The sequence below is a fragment of the Neltuma alba genome, unplaced genomic scaffold (assembly GCF_004799145.2).
Source record: "Neltuma alba isolate B1F8T4 unplaced genomic scaffold, ASM479914v2 tig00012036_pilon, whole genome shotgun sequence".
Lineage (NCBI taxonomy): Eukaryota > Viridiplantae > Streptophyta > Magnoliopsida > Fabales > Fabaceae > Neltuma > Neltuma alba.
The window spans coordinates 538560-555075 of record NW_021636601.1 but is presented as its reverse complement, the minus strand read 5'-3'; the positions used below and the strand labels follow the sequence as shown (position 1 = coordinate 555075).

Here is a 16516-nt window from a genome sequence, read left to right as displayed (position 1 = left end):
ATTGATAATAATATTGTTGATCATATCAAGAAAACCCTTGATGATGCCAACCCTTTTGTAAAACAATATCGAGCAGCATCATCAATGATCAAGAATGACCAAAACACTGATGTGAAAATTTGTTTGATTAGTACAAGAAGGAAGGATGGGCGAAATTACAATTTGCCGTCTACTTCAGAGGTTGCTGCTTTAATTGTTGGTGACATTGATATGAATTTCAGTAGAAGGGATGTTATAGTTCACAAGTTGTCAGGCTTGCCACAACGTATTGATGAATTGCATCCTTCCTATCTTCCACTCCAATACCCAATATTGTTTCCTAGAGGTGAGGATGGTTATCGTGACAATATAGAACACCGTGAAGAGACTCTTTCTAATACTAAGAAGAAAAAGCGGGTTAGTATTAGAGAGTATTTTGCATATAGGTTGATGATGAGGGAAAATGAGATGTCAACCATACTTCATGCAGAGAAGTTATTCCAGCAATTCATAGTTGATGGTTATACCATGATAGAAGCTCAAAGGTTATTATGGGTCAGAACGCACCAGAAGGAACTTAGGGCAGATTTGTATCAGGGATTGACAGATGCGCTATTAACTGGAGAAAGAAGTACATCGTCCACAGGGAAGCGTATAATTCTTCCATCTTCCTTCACTGGAGGGGCACGATATATGGTTGGTAACTATAAAGATGCAATGGCTATTTGTAGATGGGCAGGTTACCCGAGTATTTTCATTACATTTACATGTAATCCAGCTTGGCAAGAGGTCACACGATTGATGGAAAATGAATCATTATCTAGTGCTAACAGGCCGGAGATATTGTGTAGGGTTTTCCATATAAAGCTTAAGGCTCTTATGGATACAATCAAGAAGAAGAAGATATTTGGTACTGTTATTGCAGGTGAGTCAATTTTTTGTTCACTTCTTATGATAATGTAAAGATACTTTAATGATCTATTGCTTATTGCTTACTCATTTATTATTCATGCAGACGTTCATACGATTGAATTCCAAAAAAGAGGACTTCCACATTCACACATTTTGTTGTTCCTAGATCAACGTGATCAACCTAAATATCCGGAGGATGTGGATAGGGTAATCTCTGCAGAAATACCTAACTTGGATGAAGAACCACAGTTGTATGACTTAGTTAAGAGGTTCATGATACATGGCCCATGTGGTCGTTCAAACCCTAAGTCTCCTTGCATGAAGGATAATAAGTGCAGCAAGTATTTCCCCAAGAACTTTGTGGAACAGACTATTGTTGATGTTGATGGATATCCTACATATAGGAGGAGAGATGATAGGAGGACAATTGAAGTCAAAGGCATTCCTCTGGATAACCGGTTTATTGTGCCTTATAACCCCACATTGTTATCTATGTTTGAAGCTCATATTAATGTTGAGAAGTGTAACCAGTCATCTGCAATCAAGTACTTATTCAAGTATATTAGTAAGGGAAATGATAGAGTTGTAGCATCTATTTATGAGAGCACTGGGGACGGATCTTCAGGCCGATCGATTGATGAGATTCAACAGTATTACAACTTTAGGTATATCTCAGCTTGTGAGGCAGCTTGGCGCATATTTGCCTTTGATATACACCACAGGTATCCGGCTGTTGAAAGGTTAAGCTTCCATTTACCTAACCAACAATGTGTTGTTTATTCTAATGCTGATGATATTGAGGACCTACTTAATAAGCGCCGTGTCTGTGAGTCAATGTTCCTTGCTTGGATGAAAATGAATCATGATAATGATTTGGCTAAAACTCTTACTTATTCTGAGTTTCCATAATATTTTGTCTACCAAAGAAGCAAACGATGTTGGAAAATTAGAGAGAAGGGATTTGCCATAGGAAGGATTACTCATGTGTCTCCTTCATCTGGTGAACTTTACTATCTACGAATCCTCTTAACTAAGGTTAGAGGTCCTTCATCATTTGAAGAGATTAGAACAGTGGATGGTGTTGTGCATTCCACTTTTAGAGCTACGTGCTTTGCTCTTGGATTATTACACGATGATAGTGAATACATAAATGCCATTAAGGAGGCGTCAGTTTGGGCATCTGGGAGATCATTACGAAAGATGTTTGTTAGCATGCTTCTTTGCTCATCACTAAGCCGTCCTGATTTTGTTTGGAACCAAACTTCAAAAATATTGTCTGAAGATTTATTATACATACCACACAGAGATCCTTTATCATCAAGTAAGACCTATATTCATCTCAATAATACTTGCCATATTTTCATAAAATTTGTAGGCATCAATGATTTGTTTGTACTAATTATCCTTCCTTTCAATTTACATATTCTTACTTATCACTTAAGTGATATTTATGCAGGGGTACATATATCTATAAGTGAGAAGGAAGAAGCTGCCTTGAAAGAAATCGAATCATTGTTGCAAGAGAATGGGAAGACCTTGAATGACTTTCCTATGCTTCCAAAACTAGCATCATTTAGTCCACTTGATCTCAGCAATCATCTCATTTTGCAAGAGCTTAGTTATGACCGAACATCTATGAAAGAAGAATCGAACACTTTGATCAACTCATTAAATTCAAAGCAGAAACATATTTTTGACTCTATCATATCCTCTTTGAATTCAAATGTTGGTTCATTCTTCTTTGTCTATGGTTATGGCGGAACAGGGAAGACATTTCTGTGGAATGCTTTGGCCTCTACTCTTCAAGCTAGAGGCGATATTGTTATTACTGTTGCCTCTAGTGGCATCGCTGCCACATTATTACCATTTGGAAGGACAGCACATTCCAGGTTTGCGATCCCTATACAAGTTAATGAAGACTCTGTTTGCAATATCACACAAAATTCTGCCTTAGCTAATTTGATTGTACAGACAAAGTTAATTATATGGGATGAGGCTCCCATAGTGCAACGTTATTGCATCGAAGCATTTGATCGTACATTGAGAGATATTATGCATGCTAATTTCCCATTCGGTGGGAAGTCAATTGTGATGGGTGGTGACTTCCGTCAAATACTCCCCGTCATACCTAAAGGTTCTAGAGCTGACATAGTAAATGCATGTGTGACTTCTTCATATCTTTGGGACTATTGCACCCTTTTTACGTTGATGAAAAACATGTGCTTATCATCTGTTTCTTCCATCGAAGAACAAAAGGACCTGCAAAATTTCTCAAAGTGGCTTTTAGATGTAGGAGATGGTAATCTTGGTATGCCTCACGATGGCATAGCTGAAATTGAAATCCCTGATGATCTTTTAATCACTAATTATGATGATCCTGTTAGTGCCATTGTATTTGCCACTTACCCTGATCTTTTGCAGAATTTATCAAGTTTTGATTATTTCAATGACAGGGCTATCCTTGCACCCACAATTGAGGTTGTAAACCAAGTAAATGATTATATGTGTTCTTTTTTGCCTGGCGAACATGTTGAGTACTTGAGTTGTGATTCTGTTTGCAAATCATTCAACGATAATGATTGCTTTGAAGATTTGTACACGATTGACTTCTTAAACACTATCAATAGTTCTGGCATGGCATTGCATAAATTGTCCTTGAAAGTAGGAACACCAGTGATGCTGCTTAGAAACATTGACCAAGCATCAGGGCTGTGTAATAGAACTAGGTTACGTGTAACAAAACTTGGCAAGACTGTCATTGAAGCAGTAACATTGAATGGTTCTAAACCCAACCAGAAAGTGTTGATCCATCGCATGGACATGAATCCCTCTGAAAGTCATTTGCCTTTTCGAATGACAAGGAGACAGTTCCCAATCACTTTGTCATTTGCAATGACAATAAATAAGAGTCAAGGGCAATCGTTACGTTATGTGGGATTATATCTACCGAAACCTGTATTCTCACATGGTCAGTTATACGTTGCCCTATCCAGGGTTAGGAGTATGGGTGGTCTGAAGATTCTTGTACACAATGATGTTTCTAGTGCGAGTAACTTCACTACGAATGTAGTCTTCAGGGAGGTTTTTCGAAATGTGGATCCAAGCATGCAGATTTAAAATTAATTGAGGTAGCAATCTTATTTGTGGTTCATATTCATGCTGAATTCATCATCATTTGTAAACGGTATATTTTTATTGTGCATGCTTTACCTGTCTCCTTACTTGTACCATCCATGATTGAACTCTGTTTTTCATTGTTATTGTAGCCACTACCAGCATCTCTTTGTCAACTAGCTACTCTGTGTTCATGCATTGCTGTCATAAAAATGTCCGGTAGTTACTATTTCACGTTATGCACTTTGGTAGAATTCATTTTGTTGCCCGGTTATGTCTTAGTTGCTTCTTCTAGAGAAAGAAGGATTGATGATTTTTTTTAAAACTAATAATGTTGTTTAACTTGGCAATTGCTATTCATGAATACTGTAATACAATGATATTGCGTCTTGGATTATTTATTATGGTTTGAGTGAAAGGGAAGTGTTAAATGAAATATAATTCTTTTTGTGGCTACTATTTATGAGTTGAAGTTTGTATCAGGTTTGATGAAAGGGAGGAAACAGGTTCTTCAATCGGCAAACTTGGATTGATATGTTTTTGCCGAGAAATTTGGAATGATTTGTTTGAGTGTCATTCTCTAAGCATTGGTTGTAATGGTCTTCAGTTAAGAGTTGAGTGATAGAGATTCTAATGTGTTTTGAGAATTTATTTAATTGAAGTTAATTAGTCCCACGCAATATGCGGGGGAGATGATGCTAGTTTTAAAGAAATTAAAATGTTGAAAGATTGAGAAAAAGGTGGGCCCCGGAAAAAGAAAAGCACTTTAATCAAGGCAACCAATCTGTGTGGATTCAAGAAAGAAACATTAATGGATATAGTCCATTGACTTAAAATATAAGTATCAAGTAATTAACTTACATTCCGGTCAAAAAAAAAAAAAAGTAATTAACTTACATAATTTAAAAAAATTAATTAAAATTAATTAAAAGTAAAAAATATATACAAAATAAAATTTATTTTTTTAAAATACTCTTATTTATAAAAGAAGGTAAGTAGAAGAGAGAATGAATAAAAAAAATAGATAAGAAAGAAATAAAAAATATATTAAATAATAAGATAAATTCAACTGATAATGTGCGAGCTGAACGCCAAGGTCATCTATTCTGGTCCACCTCTCCCCCTCTCTCTCAGAATCAATCAATCAAACACAGTAGTTCTTTGATTGTCCAGGCTTCGATAAGTCTTCGTCAAAAGGAAAAGAAGCTTTAAGTAATTATTACGAAAATAAATCCAGACAAAGGATAAGCGGGCCAAGGCCAAATTGCCAATTGTCATCACCTGCTCTCATATGACAAAAGCATATTTCAATGAAATTCAAGAGCAACCCCAAAAACTACGTCTTCGTCTGAATACCTGAATTTGAAAGGGAAAACACACTTTCATTTCCTATTTTCCAGACATTAATCGTTCTTTCATTTATTTGCTATACATTAATTTGTTCATACATATAAATACGGGTACAACGTAATAGACACAAGTGATGGTCACTTGCGGACTACACTCCCAATTACACATTTATGGCAACAATCACAACATGATCAGCGGGGGATTTTATTTGGCCTGTAACACCCCGAATTTTATGATTTAAGATGAGCAGAAAAGGGAGAAATTCATTAAAATTATTTATTTGCAAAATAAAGTGGGGAAAATTATGGAATATTGATTTTTAAGATTTAGAGACATATTGGAAAAGGTATTTCCCCAAAAATAGCTTAAATATTTTTAATAGATAGTTTTAAGAGAAAAATGGTTTATTTTCTCTGAAAATTATGGAAAAATACTTAGAGATTTATGTTTAATTTGAAAATTTTAGGATGATCATTTGAGATAGTGAAGAAGATATTTGAGGCATAAAATCCTTAAAATGGGTTAAGGATTAATTTCTGGAATTAAGAGTTATTTTCTTGGAAAATTCAAGAAAAATAGTTATGAGTTAATTTTTGACCCAAAATTTTTCAAGAAATTATTTTCAGGGTCACAAAAGCTAATGGATAAGGAAAATCCATATAAAACGTGGTGGAGTAATTTCTGTGTTTATTCTCTAGGTTCAGAAAAATATAGAAAGGATCAAAGTGAAGACAAGGTTTATTGTGAAGGGCAAAATGGTCAAGACAATCAGCCACATGCACACCCACGTGTTGCTCCATCCTTATAACCATCAGAATTCATTTTCTTCCCCATTTCGTTACTGCCATTCGAAGAGAATAGAGAGAGAGAGAGAGAGACGAGAGAGTGACAGGAGGAAGAAAGGAGGCCGGAGGTCGTGATCGGAAGTAGATCCCTGCATGCAATCGGTGTTTTGAGATTAAGTAAGTCTCCTGATCACTCTCCCATATCCATTTTCTGCAATAGGTGGCTGTAAGTGAAGATGATGATCGTTGAGTTTCGGTTTTAGTGAGAGAAAGTGAGGGAAACTGATGAAATAAGAAAGGAGGAGAGTAGATTGAAGCTTTTATAGATGAATGGTGTGTTTGCATGTATGTTTTTCAGTCTGTATATAGTCTTTTCGGCTCTGTTTTGTCCTTGTCGAAACAGGGTCTGGGATCTCTTACGGGTATGGTATTCGAATTGAGTCTGGGATGTGATAAATGTTGCTGCATGTTGATGATCCTGTTTCCATGTGAGTTTTGGCTCTATTTTTCAGTCACCAAGATGGGGCTTTTGATTTATGGGATTCGAATTCATGGAGCTAGGGGGAAGGAGACCGAACTGATATATATATATATATATATGGTTTCGGTGTATGTAGCTTCAGTTTCTGTAAGTCGGGAGGAGTATAATATTATATGTATAGACAATCTGTCGCTTCATGCAAGATTCGGAAATGCTTCAGCAAGATTTCAAATCTGGATTTATTTTCTAAGGGAGTTATAATTGGTTCTCACATGGGAAATGTTTTTACTTCTTTGAAAGTTGAAAACTGATTTAAAACTCAGTGATTGAGGTTTCTAAATATAGAATAGGAACTCTAATTGATAAGCATGTTTGAAGATCCAGAGCGTTGTAAACCCAAGACCTTGAAGCTCAAAATTGATTTGGTCTTTGCTGAATTATGCTTCTAGTTAAATGCTAAGTCATTGATGTATAAGTTTAAGGCGTGACTAGGGACTTTGAAAATGATGGTTTAAACATTATTTTAAATCTGGAAAATAGTTTCAGCGGAACCAAAGGTTGTGCTGTCCGAAATGTTGTGGAGGTTAAAAGTTAACGATGCACTTATCCGATGTGGTGTTTGATGCCTCCCTGTGTTAGGTAATCATGCGTAGAGATATTTTTCAGATTTAAGATTAAAGTTACTCAAACCAATAGGAAAGGAATTGGATGTCTAAATGATATAGAAGTCTACGTATAAGAGTTAAAAGGGTGTATGTGAGGTATTACATGTGGGAGTTCAAATATGGAAGCTGAGAACGGTATATACCTCACTGATTGGTGTTTTGAACTGTTGATAGTGCTGCTGTTAAGAACCTTTTAATTGGAAGGATAGAATTTTGTTATGTTAATTAAATAAATGTTAAAAGAGTTATGAGAATTTATGAAGTCAAAGATCTATGTATTCGGAACTTTAGAAGCTGAAAGTTTGCTAGGAGTTTGTTGTTCTGAGGTTATTTTCCAGTGAAAAATGCATGGTATTAGAATCTAATATGATGATTAAAGAGTGATTAGGACCTGGAAAATGGACTATAATTGCTGACTCATGTTTTCAAATGTTAAGACAAAGGTTTAAGGCAATGTTCATGGTATAGGATTGTGTTGATAAATAAGATGTGATTCTTTGTTGAAGTTGGAGTTTGGGAACATTAATATGATGGTTAAATCAAGCTTAAGAACATTAGAATGATTAAGTTTGGGGAGCTCATCATTCCTCCCCAAGTATAATAGATAAAGATAATATTTTTGACAAAGATGACCAGTTACCAAGTAAGGTAATTGTTTGGAGTTATAAAGGAAAGGATAACCTTTTGGGAGTTATATCATAAATATAGAAAATTGTCCAGAACGACCAACTAGTAAGGGTAGAGATTAAAGAAGATTTGGAATTTGAAGAGAGTTATTTAATTTATGAATTATAGTTGGATCAAGTACTGATCTACCCTTACTAATATGATAGGTTTTTATATCTGCTCAAGCCCACCAAGAAATAGAAAGAAAGGAGAACGGTAAGGTTTGATTTGGAGGGATGCGGACCAGGTAGTAGTTCTTTCCTCCCTTACACTTGTGTATGATTGCTGCATGTCTGTTTGTGCCATATTGCTATTCAAAAAGCATGAGAACATGTAATCCTTAATTCCTTGCATGGATTATTTAGCCGTGATCACGTGCAGCTGATAGACATGGGGCAGTGATTGCCAATTATTTGCGCTTTATTTATTCAGCTTGTCTAACAGACATGGGGCAGTGATTGCCAATTAAATGCGCGGCAGTGATTGCCAATTATTTGCGCATTATTTATTTAGCTTGTCTATCTGTCATTGCGCATAAATGCTTAATTGCATTAGCTTGCAAGGTTATGTTCCATATGGCTTGTTTTGCATGTTTTATGTGATTTGCACATTTGTTTGATGGAAATTACTACTACGGGGATTCTTCGGAATCTCACCCCCCAATTTATGATGAACAGTGAAAGCTAGTAGCCCGAAGGACAAGGAGGTTGTTTAAGAAGAAGATGGGCTGATTGAAGAGCAGAGATACCTGTTATAATTCTGTAAATTTTATAGCAAAATATTTGGGCAAGTAACTTTACTTGCTTTATGGAAATATTATTTTGTATCCTCTAGAAGAAGGAAGTGAGCATTGCCAGATGCACGTATATGCTGTCAACCAAGAGCGTTGCTTTATTTTTTATATAATATTATAAGATTGTATAGTATGAAATTATTTTAGATGATAATAGATTAAGTTGAAAGCAGGGTTGATATTGGATCACTCATCAGTTATCTGAAGCTTTGAAATATTTGATCAACAGATTCTAATGTTAAAGGAAAAAAAAAAATTCCCTGTCTTTTCCCAGGACGGAAACCTGGCATTAGTGATTCACAGACGTTAAAATGATCCTATTAGTATATAAAAGTGAGGTGTTGCATGGCCAGCACGAAGAAAATCAATTAACATATATTAAGGTTGAGAAATCATCTAGGACCTGACAGTTCGTCTGGGAGGATATCTGAATCTAAGTCTAGAATTGGCGAACGAGAGATGGTCACTTGGGGGTAGCAAAGAAAAGTTCCCTTGCCTAATGGACACGTCTCGTCTTTCTGCCATTCATCATAATTTTCATCAGGCCCATCATCTTCAAGCATCCCTAGCACTTCAGACATCTTTGGTCTTCCCATAACCGAGTTTTGTGTGCATAGCAAGGCCAGTTTGATTAAACGCTCTGCCTCCTCTTCATTATATACACCGCCCAAATCAGCATCCATTACTGTTTCCAATTTCTTGTCCTTCAAAAGCCCTATCACCTGGATCCAAATATTGAATAGCGCATTGTTATACTCATTGCTGAATAGCTTTTTGGGATCAAAAGGAGAGTAACCGACACAACATTTTAGCAAAAGACGTTTGATTACTATATAAAATTACCTCATATAAATGTTGCGAGAAAATAGAAAATACATACCCAATCAATTAACATGACACCATCATCATCGCCAAGTCGTGCACGAACTAAAGCCCTCTGTCCAGTTAATACTTCAAGAAGCATCACACCATAACTGAAAACATCCGACTTCTCCGAAGACATGCCGGTGGAGAGGTATTCTGGTGCAATGTGCCCAACTGAACCAAGCACGGCTGTGTCTTCGTTGTCCATGGGTTTTGCAAAGCCAAAGTCCCCAAGAACTGCTTCAAACTCCTCATTCAATAATATATTGGCAGCTTTGACATCACGGTGAACGATCTTTGGATCACAATGACTATGCAAACAAGCAAGCCCCTTTGCAACTCCCAGTACGATTTGCTTCCGTGCACGCCATTGAAGCGTGGGAAGTGATTTCGGGCAGGCTAAGACATTCAAAGACAATTGAGGCCAAACCCAATATGCATAAACGTGTCTCAATATAAATGAAACTACAAGTTAGATATTTAACAGTAAGATGTTTTTGTTTCTTTTGGAGATATTTATATCTTTATACATTGTGTTTGCATCCAAGTCCCAAAAAACTTCGAATAATTTCATAATTCGTATTCATATTTGATCAACAACAAATGAGTTTGAAATTGAAGGATACCTCCTAACCAAGATGCCAGACTGCCCCTAGCCATGAAAGGATATACAAGCAACCGTTCAGTCGGGGTCATGCAATAACCAAGCAGCCGCAGAGATTACGGTGGACTGCCAAGGTCATAATTTGTACTTCTGTTCGAAATTGCAGACCTCCAAACTGAGCGCCTTCCACTTTAAGTCTTTTAACTGCAACTACAGACCCATCAGCCAAGTATCCTGCGTAAACCTTACCAGATCCACCTTCACCCACAATGCCTCTGTCATTAAAATTGTCCGTTGCATCTTGCAGCTCACGCAGGGAAAACTTTCTAAGCTGACTATGGTGAATTTTAGGATGCTCCTCGGCTGCAATTAGTAAGAGGGCAAAATTGTTGATAAATCAATAATTATGGCTGTCATATGATGCATCAATCATTAATATGTATACCATCTTTTTCATTATTGTTCAACTTACCAGGAACACCAAATAAATAATCTTGTGTTTTCTTCTTCCGGAAATAGGCAAGTGCAATCGCAAAGACTGTAAACATTAGTCCAGCAAATAGCTCCACCAGCAGCACTATTGCCTATAATATATATGCCTTCAAGGTTGTGAGCACTAACAAGTTTCCTTTTCTTTCTTTTTTTTTTAATTTCTTAAAACAGTTTCAAGATTAATCCTCAGCTCAAATCAATCAAATATAATGATCATTTCCACTATCAGATAAAGAAGACCATAAATTATTCAACCATAATGTCTGCCATGTGCCTTAATTTAAGCCAACCTTTTTCCTTCCCAAAGAAATAGTTTAATTGATGAACTTTTGTGCTTCTTTCTCGATCTTGCTATTCTTTCTTTATCTGTGCAAACTTTAACAAGCTTGACTTGTCACGCCCTGAAAATTAAAGGTGACCGGCCAGGAATATGAGAAAAACTCATGTCCCTTAAGCCCAGAATACGTAAAATTTCTCATACTTAAATTTAGACATAGTTGCAATGGATTATAGAAGGTCTATGAATATAGTTCATATAACAAAGTTATAAGTTTCCTGTAGGACATTTTAACAAAGTCTCCTTTATAAATAAGGCCTCCTAGAAAATCTACAATAGTAAAGTCAACATAATCCATTCTAAAGAGCTCTACTCCATAATAACAAGTGACCAATATGCATATATATATATATATATATCAACACGGATCCTACCAGTAGTCTACATGGAGCAACTAAAAAAAGGTTTACAAATATATTTATACACATAAGAGTTTAAAGTTTCACGTTCCACCAAGTGGTATAAAATAAATGTTCGGGCTTCATTGGCTCTTCACTGAAAGGCTAGAAATACAGGGTCTGCCATACAATCTGAAACCAAAAATATTTCCTAGTAAATGACGTCCCAATTCATTCAAATTTAACAAGAGAAAGAAAAAACTGACTAACAGGATTTTAGTTACTAAAATTATCTAAAATCCAATGACAAGAATATATGCTTCATGACTCAAAGAATTCCATGAGAACACCTAAATCATAAGTTCAATAATTTGTGAGATAATTAAGTTTATCTTCAAAACCTCCCTATTGCCAAGCAGTTCAAAATTATAAGGATCATCAAATGAATAAAGCGTAAAATAATTTGTTAAACACGTAAGTTTGAAAAACAGTAAATTTCAAATCTCAAACTTTCAGAGGACTTAATCAGAACAGATAACAAGTGTGGCTTGAAGCCACAAAAACAAGCATGGACACATAATCCATGAGGGTAAGTAACCAGTCAAGGGTGGCCAAGACACGAATACAAGTGCAGGAACGATATCCATGAATATCAAGCGAACTCGATATTAACTATGCCGTATCAATACAAGTGCAGCCGATGCCACAAGTAACAAGCACAGCCAAAGACACGATACGCATGGTCAAAACCGTGAATATGACAAGCACGGATGAAGCCATGAATAACAACCAGGGTGAAGCCATGAATAACAAGCGAGCTCGTTATTAACCATGACAAGTCAAGGGGTAACAGCACTGCTGCCTCTCGAAAACATTTTCAAGCACACATGGAGATTTACGAATAATTTTTGAAAAAGCTTCCTTCAAATCCCTAGTATAAATCTAGCTTCTAAATAGTAAAATGGTTTAATAAAATCAACAAAATAACCCCCCCAAAAAAAAAGGTCTAATAATAAATGACAAGGAAAACACACCTTCCACGGAAATACGAAAATGTGAACTCTTTCAATAAGCATTGTGTACTCATCATAATCAAAGTATTTTGAGAAACAAAATGACATATACATATATAAAAACATATATATATCAGAAATCAAAAGTACACATTAATACATATGATTTATTTAAAAAGTAAATATAAATCCTCAAGTCTCTTGCACAACAACTTGCAACCAATTTCCCCTACTGAACACCTATCATGCATAGAAATTGAAATTAATAAAACAAGCTTCCGTTTTCCATAATTAAACCTATAGGAAAAGTTCAACCGGCAACAAAAAACCTTATATTTCCTTCCAAACACCAATTCGCTTGACCAAACTAGAGCCCCCCAATTCCAAGTAATATAGTTTCAAAAAGAGAAAGACCAAAATCAAAACTTTGACTAACGGTAGAAACATAAGCCCACAGTTGATGATAAAAGCATCTCCAAAATAAGCTTCAATTTTTTTCAACCTTTTAGCAATGGTCCACACAAATTTATTTCCCTGATTCAAGGATTCTACTGCAGCAAAAATGTAGAAGAAAACAAAAACGAAATTCCATTACTCAACAACCTCATACAACCCAATAAAGGAAAGGAGAAGTTAAAAGAAGAAGAGAAGGGGTGCTTACAACAGACGATAATCTGAAAGGAGGAAGAAGATGAAGAACGCATCTGCGGAGGCCGAACCCGACACAGCGATGATGAGGATGAAGAATCAGCGATGGACGAAGGTAGACGATGAGAAAGAGTAAAAATCAAAACTCTACGCGCGCCCACACACCCACCAGCGACGAGGGAAAACGGAGTGGAGAGAAGGATGATGCAAAGACGGAGAGCTTTGAGAAAAATACTTTGAGGATAAAATTAGTTTACAAGACTGGGTGTCACTTCAAAAAAAAAGAAATTCCACTGTGTGTTGCTCAAAGTTTTCATTAATTATAAGTATGTTTAAGATAAAAAAATTAAGGGACCCAACGGTTTTAAAACAGGAGAGGGGAGATGGGATCACTGTGCTGGTGCTCCAGTGGCATCGAGAGAGAACTTGGAATTGTATTTGTCGGACAGACGGGGCAGGGGCAGTTCGACGTCGAATCATCGACGAGCATTAGGCGCTCATATATCCAATGAGCACGGAGTCGATGGTTCTCCCTTCTTCTTGAGTTTTAAAATGGACGGGGAAAATAGAAGATGGGAAAACATCTGATGGGAAAGACCTTATTTACTTTATTTAGTCTTGGGGTTTTTAATTTAATATAAAATATAATTAACTAATTTAAATAGATTAAAGATATTAATTAAATTAGTTAATACTCTTTTGGTTCTATTTATAGAGCAAAGAGAAGATATTTTTTGACCTTATTTATAAGGTACCAAAAGAAATTTTCTATATAGATGGCTATATGCATAATTTTACTGTTCATTTATTATTATGTTATAAAATTAGAAAGTTGTTAAATTTTAAATGAGAATTAATAAAATTTAAAGTTTTTTTTAATTTGTATGGAACATGTTGAAAATAATATATAAATAGAACCAAAGGAGTATGTTCTTTCCAAAACATTCTAAACATCTTTCTTAATTCTCTTTCTCTTACTTGATTATTGTTAAGAGAATATTAATACAATTAATCTAAAAAATTAATAAAAATGTAAAAATAAATAATAAGAATAAAGGATTTTTTTTATTACGGTAATTTCATAGTGCTTAAATACAAGGAAAAATTGCACTGAAGTGCCATACAACACAAAATACAACAAAAAGTCTCACCAAATTTAGTAATGTATCAAAAGTCCCAAAGGGACCTGATTACGTTAAGAGAAAATATGAAAACACTCCATTGCCCTTGGCTAATAGAAACACTAAATCTTGTTAGATTTTTCCTTTCCTTGCCATTCTCCCCTTTTCTAACAAGGTGCAGAGCAGTGAGCGGAAGAAAGTTTCTGGAAAATTTTTTATCATGATCAATCCATCTCCTGCTTGATTCTTCTTCTTATTACGGGTGAGTATGTCAATGATTGTTCGCCATCTTCTCTTCCCTCTCGATTAATGTCTCCTTCAGTTTCTTCTTCCTTAGACCAACACAATGGCAAAGAGGCAAGGAAATATTTTAAGCTTCAACTGACTCCTTCAATGGTTAGCATCCATTCGTCTCTTCTATTACTGCTCCTTGTTTATTTTCACCATTCCTCTTTCTCACTGATGACATGGTTTATCAGGGGTGCGTGAAGCTGGGGGAGTTAGAATATTATTTTTTTAGAATGCATATAAAGTGTTTGATAAAATGTTTTGAAGAGGAATTTGGAGGAATAGGGGTAAGAGAACTAAGATTTTGAAGCTTAATGCTATTGCCTAAATGTTCTTGCACTCAAAGTGTTTGTTAAAATGTAGAGAGGAAAATTTTGATTAAAAAGAAATAGTTAAATATGTTCAATATGATGGATATTCTGCTCTAGAGATTTCTTCAACTTTGCAGGACAGTAAATAAATGGAAATAGATTAGGAGATTATGTACCATGCAATTTATTGGACTAGATATGTTATAGTTTTATTTGACAGTGTACTTAACAGTGGGCTACGTTAATTTGATAATTGTTTTCTTATTTTGATATAAGCTCAGATAGATCACAGGACTATGTGCCATGCCATCATAATCATAACTGAATGTGTTTTGTGTTTGTTTTACTTTCAGCTGCACTATTTTCTTTGCTTGATTTTGGTAAGCCAAGTTGGACACAGTTTTTACTGGAGCTGTATGTATGTATCAAAATGTGGAGACCTATATGTTTAAAAAATCTTTACTTTTTTGCTTTAAAAAATGGCAGATTTTGGTCTAGAATATTGAATACACACAAAATTGCCTACCCATCTTTTAATTTTCTACTCTATTAATTTAATGTTGTAGAAATGATCTTTTGTTCTGGTGAAAGCTTCGTTGATGCTAATGGGCACATGTGAAGTAACAAGCAAGCTATTTGCGTTTGCAAAAGAACTAGCTATTCACTTGGGATTTTGTAAATCCTAATTTAGACACAGAAATTATCACCATATGCTATGGGGGTGTGTGCCTAGACATTTCAGGGTCTCTGATCTTTGATTAGTTCACTTAATTGTGTTTAATCAAGTAAGATTGTGCTGCAATTCAAATATTTGATTGTAAATGTTTAACATGATAAATTTTGACATTCAGGATTTAGATATGCTCCATGTTATATGTAGGATTCTCTCTACATTGTGTTGATATAGAAGTTCCCAGAGGTTTAATTTGTACGGGAAACTCTGCCAAAGTTTTTATAGGTAGCTAGATATCTCAATCTATATAAATTTGTATTTGGAGTTGCTCTTTTATGATACCAATGGATCCATAGAGGTGTACAAATGATTGTATTTGAATAAGGCTTAATGGATATAAGATACCTCCTGTTTCAAGCAAGTCAAACCTAGATTTTTGGGTGTGACAAGTACACTTTGTCTAAACTTTGGTTGGGTGTTGATGATTTTAGCATGAGTCTATTTTTGTTATTGACTTGAGTTTTAAATAGTAATATGTCCAAACTTTTGCTTATGTTATAGTTGCTTTTAACATAAATTTGATTGGTTTTGACTTGAATTTTGAGTTGCATTCTGTCTGAATCTTCTTGCTATCATAGTTGTTTTAGCTTTAGTTTGTTTTTATTTTTGACTCAAATTTTGAGTAGTAATCTATCCAAATATTCTATAGCTATCATCTTGATATGTTGCGTGAGTTTAACAAGATTCCTAACTGTTTTTTTAGCTTGATTTTTGGCACAAATAATGGGTTAAACATATAGATTTACTATCAATGATACTATTATGAATTAGGTTTTTTAAGCTAAAACGCTGGGTTAATATAATGATTGCTATTATATTCATGTAATGATTTAGTCTTTCTTTTAATTAACCACAAATTTGTGTTAAATAATAAGCTTGTGTATGTAAAAATTACCTACTGTTATAATTGTTATTGCTTGTTGTCATAGTTGTCATTACCTACTGCTATAGTTATCATTGCCTACTGTTATAATCATTGCCTACTATCATAGTTGTCATTTCTTGCTGCCATAGTTGTTATT

General features: G+C 35.1%; 1 pseudogene; it reads right to left on the bottom strand.

The window, feature by feature from the left end:
- Positions 1 to 9137: 9137 nt before the first annotated feature.
- On the bottom strand, positions 9138 to 10761 carry LOC114721439 (BRASSINOSTEROID INSENSITIVE 1-associated receptor kinase 1-like; annotated as a pseudogene).
- Between the last annotated feature and the right edge of the window lie 5755 nt (positions 10762 to 16516).